Genomic DNA, 19,996 nt, shown 5'->3' with positions numbered 1-19,996 from the left:
CCCAGATTTCGATCTAACAAAGGTCTTAACTCATTCTCTTTCTATGCCACATCAATGTGGAATGCACTCCCAACAGGTATAAAAGTAAGTGCATCTCTATCCTCCTTCAAAACCGCTCTAAAACAACACCTCCAGGCAACTTCAACACTTTACTAATACCCTCCTCCATTCACATCCCATCTCCCCGGATTATAAACAACTCAAATGTACTTCTAATGTATATACTTGTTCTTATGCACTGAACTCTACATACCCCTAAAGCTGACCAACACGCCGAATTGTAGTCACCTGGTGGCATGTCTAATTGAAAGGAAACAATGGATGACCGCTAACCTTTTGCATCTTAACGCTAGGAAATCCGAAATGCTGATTATCGGTCCTGCTAGACACCGACTTCTATTTAATAACACCACCTTAACATTTGACTACCAAACAATTACACAAGGCGACTCGATAAAGAGGGTTTCACGGTGGCAGAGGGGTTAGTGCGTCTGCCTCACAATACGAAGTTCCTGGAGTCCTGTGTTCAAATCCAGGCTAGGGATCTTTCTGTGTGGAGTTTGCATGTTCTCCCCGTGAATGCGTGGGTTCCCTCCGGGTACTCCGGCTTCCTCCCACTTCCAAAGACATGCACCTGGGGATAGGTTGATTGGCAACACTAAATTGGCCCTAGTGTGTGAATGTGAGTGTGAATGTTGTCCGTCTATCTGTGTTGGCCCTGCGATGAGGTGGCGACTTGTTCAGGGTGTACCCCGCCTTCCGCCCGATTGTAGCTGAGATAGGCGCCAGCGCCCCCCGTGACCCCAAAAGGGAATAAGTGGTAGAAAATGGAATGGAATGGACTCGATAAAGAATCTGGGTATTATCTTCGACCCGACTCTCTCCTTTGAGTCACACATTAAGAATGTTACTAAAACGGCCTTCTTTCATCTACGCAATATCGCTAAAATGTGTTCTATCTTGTCCTACACTGCGATCATTATTCATGTGTTTGTTACGTCTCGTCTCGATTACTGTAACGTATTATTTTCGGGTCTCCCCATGTCTAGCATTAAAAGATTACAGTTGGTACAAAATGCGGCTGCTAGACTTTTGACAAGAACAAGAAAGTTTGATCACATTACACCTGTACTGGCTCACCTGCACTGGCTTCCTGTGCACTTAAGATGTGACTTTAAGGTTTTACTACTTACGTATAAAATACTACACGGTCTAGCTCCATCCTATCTTGCCGATTGTATTGTACCATATGTCCCGGCAACAAGTCTGCATTCAAAGAACTCCGGGCTTATTAGTGATTCCCAGAGCCCAAAAAAAGTCTCCGGGCTATAGAGCATATTCCATTCGGGCTCCAGTACTCTGGAATGCCCTCCCGGTAACAGTTCAAGATGCTACCTCAATAGAAGCATTTAAGTCCCATCTTAAAACTAATTTGTATACTCTAACCTTTAATAGACCCCTTTTTAGACTAGTTGATCTGCCATCTCTTTTCTGCTCTGCCCCCCTTTCCTACGTGGACAGGTTATTACATTTAAAGTTAAAATGCCAATGATTGTCTCACACACACGAGGTGAGGCGAAATGAATCTCTGCATTTGACCCATACCCCTTGATCACCCCCTGGGAGGTGAGAGGAGCAGTGAGCAGCAGCGGTGGCCACGCTCGGGAATCATTTTTGGTGATTTAACCCCCAATTCCAACCCTTGATGCCGAGTGCCAAGCAGTGAGGTAATAGGTTCCATTTTTATAGTCTTTGGGATGACTCGGCCGGGGTTTGAACTCTCGACCTACCGATCTCTGGGCGGACACTCTTAACAACTAGGCCACTGAGAGGTCCAGGTGGACTTAGATGACGCGCTAGCTGTTCAAAGTCGGGACCCGGGGTGGACCGACCACTCATCTGTGCATCAGTTGGGGATGTCTCTGCACTGCTGACCTGTCTCCACTCAAGATGATCCCTTGCTGGCCCCACTATGGACTGGACTCTCACAATTATGTTGGATCCACTATGGACTGGACTCTCACTATTATGTTAGATCCACTATGGACTGGACTCTCACTATCATGTTAGATCCACTATGGACTGGACTCTCACTATTATGTTATATTCACTATGGACTGGACTCTCACTATCATGTTAGATCCACTATGGACTGGACTCTCACTATTAGATCCACTATGGACTGGACTCTCATTATTATGTTAGATCCACTATGGACTGGACTCGCACTATTATGTTAGATCCACTATGGACTGGACTCTCACTATTATGTTAGATCCACTATGGACTGGGCTCTCACTATTATATTAGATCCACTATGGACTGGACTCTCACAATATTAAGTTAGATTCACTATGGACTGGACTCTCACTATCATGTTAGATCCACTATGGACTGGACTCTCACTATTATATTAGATCCACTATGGACTGGACTCTCACAATATTATGTTAGATTCACTATGGACTGGATTCTCACTATTATGTTAGATCCACTATGGACTGGACTCGCACTATTATGTTAGATCCATTATGGACTGGACTCTCATTATTATGTTAGATTCACTATGGACTAGACTCTCATTATTATGTTAGATCCACTATGGACTGGACTCTCACTATCATGTTAGATCCACTATGGACTAGACGCTCACTATTATGTTAGATCCACTATGGACTCGACTCTCACTATTATGTTAGATCCACTATGGACTGGACTCTCACTATAATGTTAGATCCACTATGGACTGGACCCTCACTATAATGTTGGATCCACAATGTACTCGACTCTCGCTATTATGTAAAATCCACTATGGACTGGACTCTCACTATCATGTTAGATCTACTATGGACTGGACTCTCACTATTATATTAGATCCACTATGGACTGGACTCTCACTATTATGTTAGATCCACTATGGACTCGACTCTCACTATTATGTTGGATCCACAATGGACTCGACTCACGCTATTATGTAAAATCCACTATGGACTGGACTCTCACTATTATGTTAGATCCACTATGGACTGGACTCTCACAATTATATTAGATCCACTATGGACTGGACTCTCGCTATTATGTAAAATCCACTATGGACTGGACTCTCACTATCATATTAGATCCACTATGGACTGGACTCTCACTATTATTTTAGATCCACTATGGAATGGACTCTCACTATTATGTTAGATCTACTATGGACTGGACTCTCACAATATTATTTGATCCACTCGCCGTCCATTGCACCGGTCGCCCAAGGGGAGGGTCCCGACATCTGCGGTCCCCTCCAAGGTTTCTCATTGTCATCCCATTGGGTTGAGTTTTTTCCTTGCCCTGATGTGGGATCTGAGCCGAGGATGTCGTTGTGGCTTGTGCAGCCCTTTGAGACACTTGTGATTTCGGGCTATATGAATACACTTTGCTTGATCGATCAATCAATGTAGAATCAATGCAAAACAAAAATGTCCACTGCAATGGCTGCTGTTTTTTAGGAGGATAAGGGCTCGGTTCTAGAACATTAGAAAAGAAGTCTAAAAGTGGAGAAAAAATGTGATTGCCGAGTTTAGACAAGAAGTTTAAACGGAAGCTTCGGGACAGAATCGTGGCGGCAACCAGCGTCAATACAGCATCCATGCAGAGCTCTCAGCCTCCACAACAGGTGCTTGCCTCGCTCTCTCCCCACACTCCCACCGCCCGGCCCGACAATAACCGGCATTCTCTCCCGCTTGTTATTTGACAGCTGTCCTCTGAATAGACGGCTGCGTGCACGCCGGTGCCTGGCAATTATCGTGCATGCCTAATGAATTCAATCATCGGGCTCGGTGTCAGCATGTCATTAGCCGCCTTTGTTTGCCGGGGGAGACGTGGAATTGCTCCGGTGGAAGGGCTCGGCGAGGAAGAGGAAGGAAGGAGGAAGAACACTCTCGCACAGTGGGGCGAAGACAAATAAACGCGTCCCGGGATTTGGACGGGAAATAAAATGATCATCAGGAAGTAACAAGATGAGACAGCAGGAATGTAATTATTCCTGAGCCTCACGTCCTGAATTCAATTACACGTTTAAATCAATCCTCTAATGCTGAAAACAGAATAAAAGGAAGTAAATTATCCTGCAAAATAATCTTCATAGTCAATAATTTGTCAAGCAAACTTAAAAGTGGCTTCACCTTCTTCAGTTTGACTTATGCTCTCACTCTTGCTTCTTTATCTAAAGCTGGGAGCTAAAACTCAATTTAACTTTGGGCTGCTGGTGTTGAAGTCAAGGTGAGGCTGGGTCATGACAAGCATTCCCTTCAGAATCTCATTTTAACCAAGTGACTAAATGTGCTAATTGAGGAGGAGGAGATGCAGGTCGGTTATTGATTGAAGTGAAGTCTGAATGTCGTTAAAACAGTTAGCTACTTCTTTTGACACATCTTCCGCTCACGTCCTTGCACGCTACACCGCTACAACAAAAATGACGGAGGGAGAAGACGCTGCCGAAGGTGAGCCACGTAAATAACACCGCCTACAAAACGGCGTACCCGGAAGCGACTGTCAGACAGCGGCTTGAAGATGATCTGTAAAACATAATCTATGCAGCATTTTGACCAAATAACCACCATTACATGTTATGTAGACCACAAGGAAGTGTTTTACAGCCATCCATCCAATTTCTACCGCTTATTCCCTTTGGGGTCGTTGTGGGGCGCTGGTGCTTATCTCAGCTACAATTGGGCGTAAGGCGGCATACGCCCTGGACATGTCGCCACCTGATCGCAGAGTGTTTTACATTTAGAACAAAATAATAATAATACTAATAATAATTATATGACTCCTTTAATGCCCCATATATATATACATATATATATATATATTTTTTTTTTATATATATATATATACATATACATATATATATATATACACATATATATATATATATATATATATATATATATATATATATATATATATATATACATACATATACATGTATATACATGTATATACATACATATACATGTATATACATGTATATACATATACATATACATACACATATATATACATATACATATATATATATATATATATACATACATATACATGTATATACATATATATATACATACATATACATGTATATACATGTATATACATATAAATATACATACATATACATATACATATATATACATATACATATATATATATATATATATATATATATATATATATATATATATATATATATATATATATATACACACACACACACATACTCATCATATATTATTTGGAGTATACGTCGCACATGCCGAAATGCATAATAAAGAAGGAAAAAAAACATATATAAGTCGCACTGGAGTCCAAGTTGCATTTTTTGGGGAAATGTATTTGATAAAACCCAACACCAAGAATAGACATTTGAAGGGCAATTTAAAATAAATAAAGAATAGTGAACAACAGGCTGAATAAATAACCAACTGAAAAGGTGCCTGGTATGTTAACGTAACATATTATGTTAAGAGTCATTCGAATAACTATAACATATAGAACATGCTATACGTTTACCAAACAATCTGTCACTCCTAATTGCTAAATCCCATGAAATCTTATACGTCTAGTCTCTTACGTGAATGAGCTAAATAATATTATTTGATATTTTAAGGTAATGTGTTAATCATTTTATACATAAGTCGCACCCCTGGGTCCAAACTATGAAAAAAATTGTGACTTATAGTCCGAAAAATATGGTACATATACATATATATATATATATATATATATATATATATATATATATATATATATATATATATATATATATATATCCTTTCCTTGCCCTCATGTGGGCTCTACCGAGGTTTGTATTGTGGTTTGTGCAGAGCCCTTTGAGACACTTCTGATTTAGGGCTATATAAATAATCATTGATTGATTGTAAGTCGAACACATTTCCAGTGAGGGTTGGACTCCGCCAAGGCTGTCCTTTGTCACCGATTCTGTTCATAACTTTTATGGACAGAATTTCTAGGCGCAGTCAAGGCGTTGAGGGGTTCCGGTTTGGTAACCGCAAGATTAGGTCTCTGCTTTTTGCAGATGATGTGGTCCTGATGGCTTCATCTGACCGGGATCTTCAGCTCTCACTGGATCGGTTCGCAGCCGAGTGTGAAGCGACCGGAATGAGAATCAGCACCTCCAAGTCCGAGTCCATGGTTCTCGCCCGGAAAAGGGTGGAGTGCCATCTCCGGGTTGGGGAGGAGACCCTGCCCCAAGTGGAGGAGTTCAAGTACCTAGGAGTCTTGTTCACGAGTGAGGGAAGAGTGGATCGTGAGATCGACAGGCGGATCGGTGCGGCGTCTTTCAGTAATGCGGACGTTGTACCGATCCGTTGTGGTGAAGAAGGAGCTGAGCCGGAAGGCAAAGCTCTCAATTTACCGGTCGATCTACGTTCCCATCCTCACCTTCGGTCATGAGCTTTGGGTCATGACCGAAAGGATAAGATCACGGGTACAAGCGGCCGAAATGAGTTTCCTCCGCCGTGTGGCGGGGCTCTCCCTTAGAGATAGGGTGAGAAGCTCTGCCATCCGGGAGGAACTCAAAGTAAAGCCGCTGTTCCTCCACATCGAGGGGAGCCAGATGAGGTGGTTCGGGCATCTGGTCAGGATGCCACCCGAACGCCTCCCTAGGGAGGTGTTTAGGGCACATCCAACCGGTAGGAGGCCACGGGGAAGACCCAGGACACGTTGGGAAGACTATGTCTCCTGGCTGGCCTGGGAAGGCCTCGGGATCCCCCGGGAAGAGCTAGACGAAGTGGCTGGGGAGAGGGAAGTCTGGGTTTCCCTGCTTAGGCTGTTGCCCCCGCGACCCGACCTCGGATAAGCGGAAGATGATGGATGGATGGATGGATGGATGATTGATTGATTGATTGATATACATATATGAAAAAAAAAAATAGACCATTCATTGGCAGTGTGCCTTATAATTCGGTGCGCCCTACGGTCTGGAAGAAATTTCTGGTAACACTTTAGTATGGGCAACACATATTCACCATTAATTAGTTGCTTATTAACATGCAGATTACTAACATAGTGGCTCTTAATTAGTCATTATTAAGTACCTATTAATGCCTTATTCTACATGGCCTTATTATACAACCAGTAAGCCATAAACTAAGAGTCTTCCCTCAATAACCTAAGAATTATTGTTTATTTTAATTTTCCTGAAAGAACTCTATCTATCTATCTATCTATCTATCTATCTATCTATCCATTAGTAACCCTAATCTTCATGTGTTCCTCTAGTATCCAAACAACTATAAATCAAGTCTTTGTTACTTTAATAACAACTAATTAATGGTGAATATATTCCCCATACTAAATTGTTACCGAATGTTTATTCACTAGGCAGCCACTTATGTACGTATGTATATTTGTATGTTTTCTTTAGTTTCACTCTGGTTCACACTGGATTGGACAGTGCCGCCTATTAAAGCACTCGGAGCTTACATGCTACTTCCTTCCATTCATCCATTTTCTACCGTTTATTCCCTTTTGGGGTCGCTGGCGCCTATCTCAGCTACAATCGGGCGGAAGGCGGCGTACACCCTGGACAAGTCGCCATCTCATCGCAGGGCCAACTAAGATAGACAGACAACATTCACACTCACATTCACACACTAGGGCCAATTTAGTGTTGCCAATCAACCTATCCCCAGGTGCATGTCTTTGGAAGTGGGAGGAAGCCGGAGTACCCGGAGGGAACCCACGCATTCACGGGGAGAACATGCAAACTCCACACAGAAAGATCCCGAGCCTGGATTTGAACCCAGGACTGCATGAACATCGTATTCCTGACTCCCATATTAATTTTGGATTGAGTCTGGCTCGCTGTTGACTTGTGTTAACTTACACACACAAGGGAAACAGTACACACTGGGATGCCGACTGTTAGGATGTTGATGTATTCCCATGAAGATGAATAGAGATGTCCGATAATATCGGACTGCCGTTATTATCGGCCGATAAATGCTTTAAAATGTGATATTGGTATCAAATAGTAAAATGTATGACTTTTTCCAAACGCTGCTGTACCACAATATTGGGGGCGTGCCTTAAAGGCACTGCCTTTGACCGCCGGCCCAATCACATACAGTAATGTCTACGACTTTTCACACACCACAAGTGAATGCAAGATATACTTATTCAACAGCCATACAGGTCACACTGAGGGTGGCTGTATAAACAACTATAACACTGTTTCAAATATGCGCCACACTGTGAACCCACACCAAACAAGAATGACAAACACATTTCGGGAGAACATCCGCACTGAACACCGGGCCGCAGAAGAATTTTTTATTCATTTTTATTAAAAAAAAAAGATATATATATATATTTTTTATTTTTATTTTTTATTAAATCAACATAAAAAACACAATATACGCTTACAATTAGTGCACCAACCACAAAAACCTCCTTTTTTCATGACAAAAACGGGCTTTTTTCATGAAAAAGGAAAAAAAAAAAAAAAAAAAAAAGGAGAACGTTGGCTCTGTAACACATTCTAAACGCAACATAAGAATTACTCAGAATTCCAATGCATCCATGACTCTTGGCTATATTATACACGCGCCCCCAACCTCGCCCACCGCAACCGACGCACAGAGAGGGGATGGGGGTTTGGTGCTAGCTGTGAAGACCGCTGGTTTACACATAGTAAATGCAAAAAAATAAAAAAATCCTCCGTCTTTTTGGAAATGACGACAGGGGAAGCGTCACTCGTGATGACACGACTTTGACCCGGCAGTAAAAGTAGGCATACGTTGAAACATTTGGGGAGCGAGTTTGACCCGGCAGTAATTCAAGGCAGGCGCTTATTACATGCCCGGCGGCTATTCAAGGAAATACGGTATTTAAAAAAAAATCTCACGTACCCCTCTGCATACCTTCAAGTACCCCCAGGGGTACGCGTACCCCCATTTGAGAAACACTGAGCAGTGGTTCTCAATTGGGGGTACGCGTAGCCCTGGGGGTACTTGAAGGTATGCCAAGGGGTAATTGAGATTTTTTTCAAATATTCTAAAAATAGCAACAATTCAAAAATCTTTTATTAATATATTTCTTGAATAATAATTCAACAAAATATGAATGTAAGTTCATAAACTGTGAAAAAAATACAACAATGCAATATTCAGTGTTGACAGCTAGATTTTTTGTGGACATGTTCCATAAATATTGATGTCAAAGATTTCTTTTTTTGTGAAGAAATGTTTAGAATTAAGTGTAGAGATATTTATTTATAATTGAATCACTTGTTTATTTTTCAACAAGTTTTTTGTCATTTTTATTTTTTTTCCAAATAGTTCAAGAAAGACTATTACAAGTGAGCAATATTTTGCACTGTTTTACAATTTAATACATCAGAAACTGATGACATAGTGCTGTATTTTACTTTTTATCTCTTTTTTTCAACCAAAAATGCTTTGCTCTGATTAGGGTGTACTTGAATTAAAAAAATGTTCACAGGGGGTACATTACTGAAAAAAGGTTGAGAATCACTGGTCTAGAGGACCTCCCATTGAGTCCATTGAACGAGGATTTATTAATGAGTTAGAATGCATAAAAAAGTTCATCTGTTTTCTTGACTTTTATAATGATTGTGAACATGGACAAAATTCCAAAAAAGTGCAGTTCCCCTTTAAGTGAAGAAAACATGCAGCATGAGAAGATCTCATTTGGAACTCCTTGATACCTTTGACGCACCCATCACTCCAATTCCACACCTCCCCAAAACCAATCAAACACACACACACACACACACACACACACACACACACACCCCAGGCTGCAGTGTCTGCACCGATTAGCGGGTCAGCAACCGACTCAACTTTGGCCCAACAAAACTGTCATTTTGACAGCAGGAGGGAAAGTTCCTGCAGGGCAAATGACTCTACCAAGAAAAGAGGGGGAAAAAAGGCAAAATGCTGGTAAGAAAGTAGGTGACAACAAAGGAAGCAAGGGTGGGAGGAATGGAGAGAGCAAGGATGGAGGATATGGGAGGAAAAGGTAAATAGTAAAGAAAAGAAAGACATGAAAGAAAATAAGTACAAAAGGTAAAGACGGGGGCGGGAAGAAGGATGGAGGAAGGGAAGGCAAGGGAGAAGAGAGATTTAGAAAAAAAAAAAGTGTGAGGAAAGTAATCAAGGGAGGGAGCCAGGATGACAATGAACGGACGAGGGAGGAGGAAACTGGATGGAGAGAAGGAACGATGTGCCAGGGAGGAAGAAAACAAGCAAAAATGATAAATGACAATTAGGATAATTTAAAGGAGTTAAAGGGAAACTGCACCTACTCAGTGGCCTAGTGGTTAGAGTGTCCGCCCTGAGATGGGTAGGTTGTGAGTTCAAACCCCGGCCAAGTCATACCAAAGACTATAAAAATGGGAGCCATTACCTCCCTGCTTGGCACTCAGCATTAAGGGTTGGAATTGGGGGTTAAATCACCATAAATGATTCCCAGGCGCGGCCACCGCTGCTGCCCACTGCTCCCCTCACTTCCCAGGGGGTGATCAAGGGGATGGGTCAAATGCAGAGGAGAAAATTCACCACACCTAGTGTGTGTGTGACAATCATTGGTACTTCAACTTTATTGAGAATTTTGCCTATTATTAACAATCATTATGTAAGACAAGAACACGTTTCCTTGTTTTTATGCCTTCTAACAGGCACATTCATAATAACAATCAATATTATTTACGTATTTTGGTCATTTTAAGCATATTATTTTAACAGATGCATCGCACACGTTCGCTTTTCCCATTAAAACCACAACACTAATACTCATGCCAGCCAACAACGGTTACTTTGGGACAAATAATGATCCACAACCTTACATTTTTAGCCTGAATATAAGGAGGATGTTTTAAAGGCGGTGTGCTAAACAGATCCAGCTGTAGTTAAACACTAAGCTTCAAGTGCTAAACAAAAATACAAACTGAACATAATAAAACAACCACTTACTGTATAATGTCTGCTCTCACTGGGATGCCAACTGATAGGATGTTAATATCTTCGCGTCTAGATCCGTGGTTCTTAACCTTGTTGGAGGTACCAAACCCCACCAGTTTCACATACACATTCACTGAACCCTTTTTTAGTGAAAAATTAAAAGGTTTTTTTTCAAATTCAAGAAAAAAAAAATCATATGTTTTTTTTTTTTTTACTGGTGCACAAAATGAACCGTGCATGAACATAACCTTGTTCTAAGAACAAAACCAACACAGTGCATGAACTCACGACAATTTACACACCTTACACACATTACCATGAATTGATTAACGTGGACCCCGACTTAAACAAGTTGAAGAACTTATTGGGGTGTTACCATTTAGTGGTCAATTGTACGGAATATGAACTGTACCGTGTTTTCTCTTTCTTTACAATCTGCTAGTAAAAGTTTCAATCGATCAATCAAACAAACTGCAAATCCGACGGAAAATTAGAGGGAGCGTTGTTTGGGAGTAGCCATAATACGCTGACAAGGAGAAGTTTTTATTGACTCAATAAGTCGGATGTGTCTTTACCTCCGTGGCGGAGGCTCGGCCGAACCCCTGGGGCCGAATCAACGAACCCAGGTTAAGAACCACTGGTCTAGATGAAGAATGAATTATATTTATCACAAAGGTTTTACGGCATGGGTGTCAAACTCTGGCCCGCGGGCCAAATTTGGCCCACCGTGTAATTTCATTTGGCCCTTGAGGCATTTTCAAGTTAACAGAGCTGGCCCGCCAGTACTATACAGCGGCGCTGTAACACAGCATTCACCGCTAATACTCATACTTGCCAACCCTTCCGATTTTCCCGGGAGACTCCTGAAGTTCAGTGCCACTCCCGAAAATCTCCGGGACAAGCATTCTCCCGACTTTTTGCCGATTTCCGCCCGGATAACAATATTGGGGGCGAGCCTTAAAGGCACCGCTTTTCCTCCATACAAACAGCGTGCCAGCCCAGTCACATAATATATGCGGCTTCCACACAAACAAGTGAATGCCACGCATACTTGGTCAACAGCCATACAGGTCACACTGAAGGTGGCCGTAAAAACAACTTTAACACTGTTACAAATACGCGCCACACTGTGAACCCACACCAAACAAAAATGACACACATTTCGGGAGAACATCCGCACCGTAAAACACAACATAAACACAACAGAATAAATACCCAGACTCCCTTGCGGCACTAACTCTTCCGGGACGCTACAATGTACACCCCCCGCTACCACCGCGTTGTTATTTTATTTTCAAATGTATTAGCCTGCGGAAAAAGTTAATGTTGATATTTACCTCAGAAGGCTGCAAATAGAAAAGAGGCATTCATTTTTTTATTTGAATTTTTATTTTATATACCATTGATGTTTTTTCATTTGTTTTTTCAAAGTTGATTTTGCACTATTAAGTTATATAAGCGTTGCATGTTCCATATTTAGTGTTAAAGCGAATCAGTGTAGCAAACTGAGCAATAACTAACGCTTTTATGCATGCACTTTCTCTTGCTACTTCAAAGCTTGACTGTTTGATTCATTCATTATTGTTATTAGAGGGACGGCGTGGCGCAGTGGAAGAGTGGCTGTGCGCAACCTGAGGGTACCTGGTTCAAATCCCACCTAGTACCAACCTCGTCACGTCCGTTGTGTCCTGAGCAAGACACTTCACCCTTGCTCCTGAGGAGTATATAAAATAAATAAATAAATGATAAATGGGTTGTACTTGTATAGCGCTTTTCTACCTTCAAGGTACTCAAAGCGCTTTGACACTACTTCCACATTTACCCATTCACACACACATTCACACACTGATGGAGGGAGCTGCCATGCAAGGCGCCAACCAGCACCCATCAGGAGCAAGGGTGAAGTGTCTTGCTCAGGACACAACGGACGTGACGAGGTTGGTACTAGGTGGGAATTGAACCAGGGACGCTCGGGTTGCGCACGGCCACTCTCCCCACTGCGCCACGCCGTCAAAATACTTTTGACATTTAGGGCAGACAACGGCTATGTGATGTATGTGAATATGATTTAATGGATGGAAATGTCTGATGCTGGATGTCAATAAAAAGAAAAAGAAAAAAAAAAGAAAACTGTCAAAAAATGATAGTTAATTTAAATCAATGTTAGCAATTACTGACCGATTCAAGGCTCTAACTACTTCATATTAGATATTAAACATTTTGGGGAAATACAGCATGTTTTGTGTGTTTGCCATACAAATAAAACAAGGTTTTCTTTGACAAAAAGAGCATAAAACATAAGAAAACTAAGAATTAGGAAAACCTATAAATGACAGCTAGAATTGAAGTTGATCTGGAGATTTAAGTGTTGAAAGTAAAAATAATATATTCACGTAATATCTTATTTTCATCACATTTATGAGTGGGGCCCTTTTGGATACCCAAGACACTTTTTTCAAACTGTTTAACCCATTTAAGGCTATAATTACTTCACATCAAATATTCCACTTTAAACATGGTTGTCTTTGACAAAAAAGGGCATTAAAGATACAAAAAACTTTTACTTTACAGCAGGGGTGTCAAACTCAAACACAGAGTGGGCCAAAATTTTAAACTGAACAAAGCCGCGGGCCAAGGTTGAACAAATTAACCTTTTAATAGGGACCCAAACAAGCAAGGCTTATATAACTTTATAGTGACATGCAAAATTGAGTTTCAAATAATAATAACAATATTTAAAAAATATTAATGGCATATCAAATAAAATTTAAATAAAAATAGAATGCCTCTTTTCAATTTGCAGCCTTCTGAGGTAAATATCAATATAAACTTTTTCCACAGGCCAATAATAAATTTGAAAGGAAAATAACAATAAGGAATGAATCAAACATTCAAGCCTTGAAGTAGCAAAAGAAAGTGAATGAATAAAACGTTAAGTATTGCTCCGTTTGTTACACTGATTTGCTTAAACAACGATTATTCAACCTAATAGTGAAAAATCAACTTTCAAAAAAACAAACGAAAAAACATCACAGAAATAAAATAAAAAATGTAATGCCTCTTTTCTATTTGTAGCCTTCTGATGTAAATATCAACATTAACTTTTTCCACTAGCTAATACATTTGAAAATAAAATAACGAGTTGGTCGGTGTTGGGGGGTGGCGGGGTTTTGGTGGTAGCGGGGGTGGATATTGTAGCGTCCCGGAAGAGTTAGTTCTGCAAGGGTTTCTGGGTATTTTTTCTGTTGTGTTCATGTCGTGTTTCGGTGCGGTTGTTCTCCCGAATTGTGTTTGTCATTTTTGTTTGGTGTGGCTTCACAGTGTGGCGCATATTTGTAACAGTGTTAAAGTTGTTTATACAACCACCCTCAGTGTGACCTGCATGGCTGTTGACCAAATATGCCTTGCATTCACTTGTGTGTGTGTGTGTGTGTGTACAAGCCGCATATATTATGTGACTTGGCCGGCACACTGTATATATAGAGGAAAAGCAGACGTAACAACAGCTTGTAGAGAACGCTAAAGACAGTGCCTTTAAGGCACGACCCCAATATTGTTGTCCAGAGAGAAATTTGGGAGAAGGGTTGCCCCGGGAGTTTTTAGGGAGGGGCAATGAACTTCGGGAGTCTCCCGGGAAAATCAGGAAGGGTTGGCAAGTATGAGTATAGGCGGTGAATGCGGTGTTAGAGCGGTACTGCCGCTGTATAATCCTGGCGGGCCAGCTCTAATGTTAATTTAATTTTGCCTCAAGGGCCAAATGAAATTACACGGCGGGCCAAATTTGGCCCGCAGGCCAGAGTTTGACACCCATGCTTTACAGTAAATCGATGGATAGACCTAAAGTTGATCCATAGATATTCAGGCGTTGAAAGTAAAAAAATATTAATATATAACTTATTTTTAACACTAATGACCCGGTACCTTTGACACATCTCAAAATTGAGGGGAGCCCTATTGGGTACGGTATATATTTAATTGGTTATGAAAGTTAAAAGGAAAGGCAACGTAACACAGTGGTAAAAATGCTTCTGTGCCAACTTTTTGCAATGTGTTGCTGCCATTAAATTCTAAGTGAATGATTATTTGCAAAAAAAAAAGTTGTTTTCAGTCCGACCATTAAATATGAATGTTTATTTATACAGCCTTAAATCACAAGTGTCTCAAAGGGCTGCACAAGCCACGGCCACACCCTCAGTTTAGAGGCCACTAAAGGGCAAGGAAAAACTCACAACCCAGTGGGATGTCAATGTGAATGAGTATGGCCCCAGAATGCTTTTATTTTTCATTGTGCGGCCCTCAGTGGAAAAACTTTGGACACCCCTGATGTAAGACAAGAACACGTTTCCTTGTGTTTATGCCTTCTAACAGGCACATTCATAATAACATTCAATAATATTTACGTATTTTGGTCATTTTAAGCATTTCAAGAGTATTATTTTAACGCTTTTCCCTTCAACAACAACAGTAATACTCATGCAGATTTCATGAGAGCCAACAATGATTACTTTGGGACAAATATTGAGCCAGAACTTTACATTTTTACCCTGAATATAAGGAGGATGTCAAGACGTGGACTATGGTGTGGTTTGTTGTCCCGTGGTGCAAATCGACTGGACCGTGCATGGCGTAAAGGTAATGACATCTTTTAATTAATCACCAAACAAAAGGCGCGCCCAAGGCGGAGGCAAAAACAACTTAGGACATGAAAGATAAATTTTTAAAAAATCACTAAACTGTGGACATAAAAAGGAAACACTTACTGTGGCGTGAAGACGTCAAAAACAACAGAGCAATGGCATGAGCACTATGGCATGGACCGCGCAATCAATCGGGTATCAAGGGTGTGTAGAAGGTGATGTCACCAGGCTGACTGCCTGGCAACTGCATGCTTAAATAGTGGTGCAGTGATTGACTGTTGCGTGAGTCCAAACAAATCAGGTGCGTGAGTCGTGAACACATAACAGGTGAAACTAATGAGTTGTCATGGTGACAAAACAAACAAGAGTGCGAATGAGTCCAAAACCAAACAGAACGTGACCACGAAACATGACAGAGGATGATCGACATGTTTTAAAAGCGGTGTGCTAAACGGATCCAGCTGTAGTTAAACACTAAGAAGATAATAAAATAACCTCTTACTGTATAATGTCTGCTCTGATAGGATGTTTATATCTTTATGTCTAGTTGAATTAATTATAATCCTCACAAAGGGTTAAAAAAAGTGTCACAAACGAGCATTTTTTTGTGTGTCTCGCCATCTATGGTTCTAAATTGGTTGTCAAAGTGTCCCAACTTGTCCGATTACAGCATGTAATAATAACAATCCTTCTACTATCTACTAAGTGAGAGACCTTGTTTATGATTACTAACTTTCAGCAGCTCAGTGGCGATGCAGGAGCTCACCAGCTCAATATTTTTCTCATCGTCCCATTGGGTTGAGTTTTTCCTTGCCCTGATGTGGGATCTGAGCCGAGGATGTCATTGTGGCTTGCGCAACCCTTTGAGACACTCGTGATTTAGGGCTTTATAAGTAAACATTGATTGATTGATTGAATGTCAATACGGCATTACAAGCCTGTTAGCTCTACGTGATCATGGTGCCACTAAAAATAGTTTGTCTCCGTTAGCGCTTATAATAACAATATTGCTAATACTTGGTCAATATTCAAGTCATGACATGTAAATGCAGTATTGTTGGCGTTTTTTGGATGTATTTTAGAGGGCTTTATGGGCGGAATAGTGTAGTCCCATTAGGTGCATTGTTAGCCACCTCATGCGTTCTGTATTTTAAGAGTTAGAATGCATAAAAAAAGAAGGTGTTCTTGTTTTTCTATAGGAATTGCAAATAATTGGCAAAATTCAAAACAAAAGTGCAGTTCCAATTCAAGCAGATATTGTTTTATACATAAATCTGCTCTCACTGGGATGCAGACTGATTGATTGACTGATACTTTTATTAGTAGATTGCACAGTACAGTACATATTCCGTACAATTGACCACTAAATGGTAACACCCGAATAAGTTTTTCAACTTGTTTAAGTCGGGGTCCACGTTAATCAATTCATGGTATAGGATGTGTATATCTTCGTGACTGGATGAATTAATTATAATCCTCACAAAGGGTTAAAAAAGTGTCACAGACGAGTATCTTTATGTCTTTCTCGCCATCTCTGGGTCCAATTTGGTTGTCAAAGTGTCCCAACTTGTCGGATTACAGTATGTAATAATCATTTAACTATCTACTAGGTGAGAGACCCTATTTATGATCTCTAACTATCACCAGCTCAGAGGCGATGCAGGAGCTCACCAGCTCAATATGTCAATAAGGCATTATCAATCAATCAATCAATGTTTATTTATATAGCCCCAAATCACAAATGTCTCAAAGGACTGCACAAATCATTACGACTACAACATCCTCGGAAGAACCCACAAAAGGGCAAGGAAAACTCACACCCAGTGGGCAGGGAGAATTCACATCCAGTGGGACGCCAGTGACAATGCTGACTATGAGAAACCTTGGAGAGGACCTCAGATGTGGCCAACCCCCCACCCCTAGGGGACCGAAAGCAATGGATGTCGAGCGGGTCTAACATGATACTGTGAAAGTTCAATCCATAGTGGCTCCAAGACAGCAGTGAGAGTCCCGTCCACAGGAAACCATCTCAAGCGGATCAGCAGCGTAGAGATGTCCCCAACCGATACAGGCGAGCGGTCCATCCTGGGTCCCAACGAGCTAGTTACGTGATCACGGCACCACTAAAAATAGTTTCTCAATCCAATACTTACCATTTTATTATATAACACATTTAAACAACATAAATGTTTCCAAAGTGCTGCACAACAATATTAAAAACATCCATCCATCCATTTTCTACCGCTTGTCCATTTTGGGGTCACGGGGGGTGCTGGAGCCTATCTCAGCTGCATTCGGGGGGAAGGCGGCGTACACCCTGGACAAGTTGCAACCTCACCGTAGGGCCAACACAGATAGACAGACAACATTCACACTCACATTTACACACTACGACCAATTTAGTGTTGCCAATCAACCTATCCCCAGGTGGATGTCTTTGGAAGTGGGAGGAAGCCGGAGTACCCGGAGGGAACCCACGCATTCACGGGGAGAACATGCAAACTCCACACAGAAAGATCCCGAGCCCGGGATTGAACTCAGGACTACTATTGTGCCTTATGTTGTAAGGCACATGCACTAACCTCTCTTCCACCATGTTGGCCCTAATATTAAAAACAGTATTCAAATAATATCCTTAGCTCCACCGATGACTGAATAAAAAACAAACAAAAAATAAATACATTTAAAACCAATATAAAACTAATATAAAAATAAATGTGATTAAAAATGGTTTTAATGGGTAAAATCTGTTCAAACAATAAATAGAAATCAAAATTTTAAAAACAGAGGACATCACAACTCTCTCAGTTAGTGCTTATAATAAATGGGTTGTACTTGTATAGCGCTTTTCTACCTTCAAGGTACTCAAAGCGCTTTGACACTACTTCCACATTTACCCATTCACACACACATTCACACACTGATGGAGGGAGCTGCCATGCAAGGCGCCAACCAGCACCCATCAGGAGCAAGGGTGAAGTGTCTTGCTCAGGACACAACGGACGTGATGAGGTTGGTACTAGGTGGGATTTGAACCAGGGACCCTCGGGTGCCAATAATTGGTCAATTTTCAATTCATGACATGTAAATGGAGTATTGTTGGCGTTTTTCGGATTTTTTAAAGAGGGTGGAATAGTGTATTCCCATTAGCCACCTCATACGTGCTGCATTTTAAGAATCAGAATGCATTAAAAAAAGGGGTTCTTGTTTTTCCCATATGAATTGTGAACGTCTGCCTCACAATACGAAGGTCCTGCAGTCCTGGGTTCAAATCCAGGCTCGGGATCTTTCTGTGTGGAGTTTGCATGTTCTCCCCGTGAATGCGTGGGTTCCCTCCGGGTACTCCGGCTTCCTCCCACCTCCAAAGACATGCACCTGGGGATAGGTTGATTGGCAACACTAAATTGGCCCTAGTGTGTGAATGTGAGTGTGAATGTTGTCTGTCTATCTGTGTTGGCCCTGCGATGAGATGGCGACTTGTCCAGGGTGTACCCTGCCTTCCGCCCGATTGTAGCTGAGATAGGCGCCAGCGCCCCCCGCGACCCCGAAAGGGAATAAGCGGTAGAAAATGGATGGATGGACGGATGGATGAATTGTGAATGGTTGGCAAAAAAAAAAAAAAAAATTGCTCTTCCACATTAAGGAGAGGTGTAATTGATAATTGTTTTATCTCCTTCTACACTGCAAAAACTACAATCTAAGTAAGATTAAATATTTCAAATAAGGGTGATATTTGCTTATTTTCTGTCTGATAAGATAATTCTTCTCACTAAGCAGATTTTATGTTAGGGTGTTTTACTTGTTTTAAGGGTTTTGGTCCTAAATGATCTCAGTAAGATATCACAGCTTGTTGCTGAGATTTGATGACCTATATTGAGTAAAACATGCTTGAAACCAGAATATCAACTGTTGCAAAGCTGTGTCATCAACACAAGTATAAAACTACTGTTTTAAAGGCCTACTGAAACCCACTACTACCGACCACGCAGTCTGATAGTTTATATATCAATGATGAAATATTAACATTGCAACACATGCCAACACGGCCTTTTTAGTTTACTAAATTGCAATTTTAAATTTCCCGGGAGTTTTTTCTTGAAAACGTCTCATAATGATGACGTGTACGCTTGACGTCACGGGCTGTTAGGAAATATTAGCGCTGCACACACACACAGCTAAAGGTTGTCTGCTTTAACCGCATAATTACACAGTATTTTGGACATCTGTGTTGCTGAATCTTTTGCAATTTGTTAAATTAATATTGCAGAAGTCAAAGTAGAAAGATGGAGTTGGGAAGCTTTAGCCTTTAGCCACACAAACACACGGTGATTCCTTGTTTGAAATTCACAGAGGTGAAACTTTACTATGGAT

The 19,996-nt window shown here is 41.0% G+C and overlaps 1 protein-coding gene across 6 annotated transcripts in view; it reads right to left on the bottom strand.

Moving 5' to 3' along the window:
* Window positions 1-19,996, bottom strand: part of pard3ab (par-3 family cell polarity regulator alpha, b) — a 581,331-nt gene that overhangs the window by 244,413 nt on the left and 316,922 nt on the right. The window lies entirely within an intron of this gene.

This window comes from Nerophis ophidion, linkage group LG14 (assembly GCF_033978795.1).
Source record: "Nerophis ophidion isolate RoL-2023_Sa linkage group LG14, RoL_Noph_v1.0, whole genome shotgun sequence".
In the NCBI taxonomy this organism is placed as follows: Eukaryota; Metazoa; Chordata; class Actinopteri; order Syngnathiformes; family Syngnathidae; genus Nerophis; species Nerophis ophidion.
This window is presented reverse-complemented; position numbering and strand designations above follow the sequence as displayed.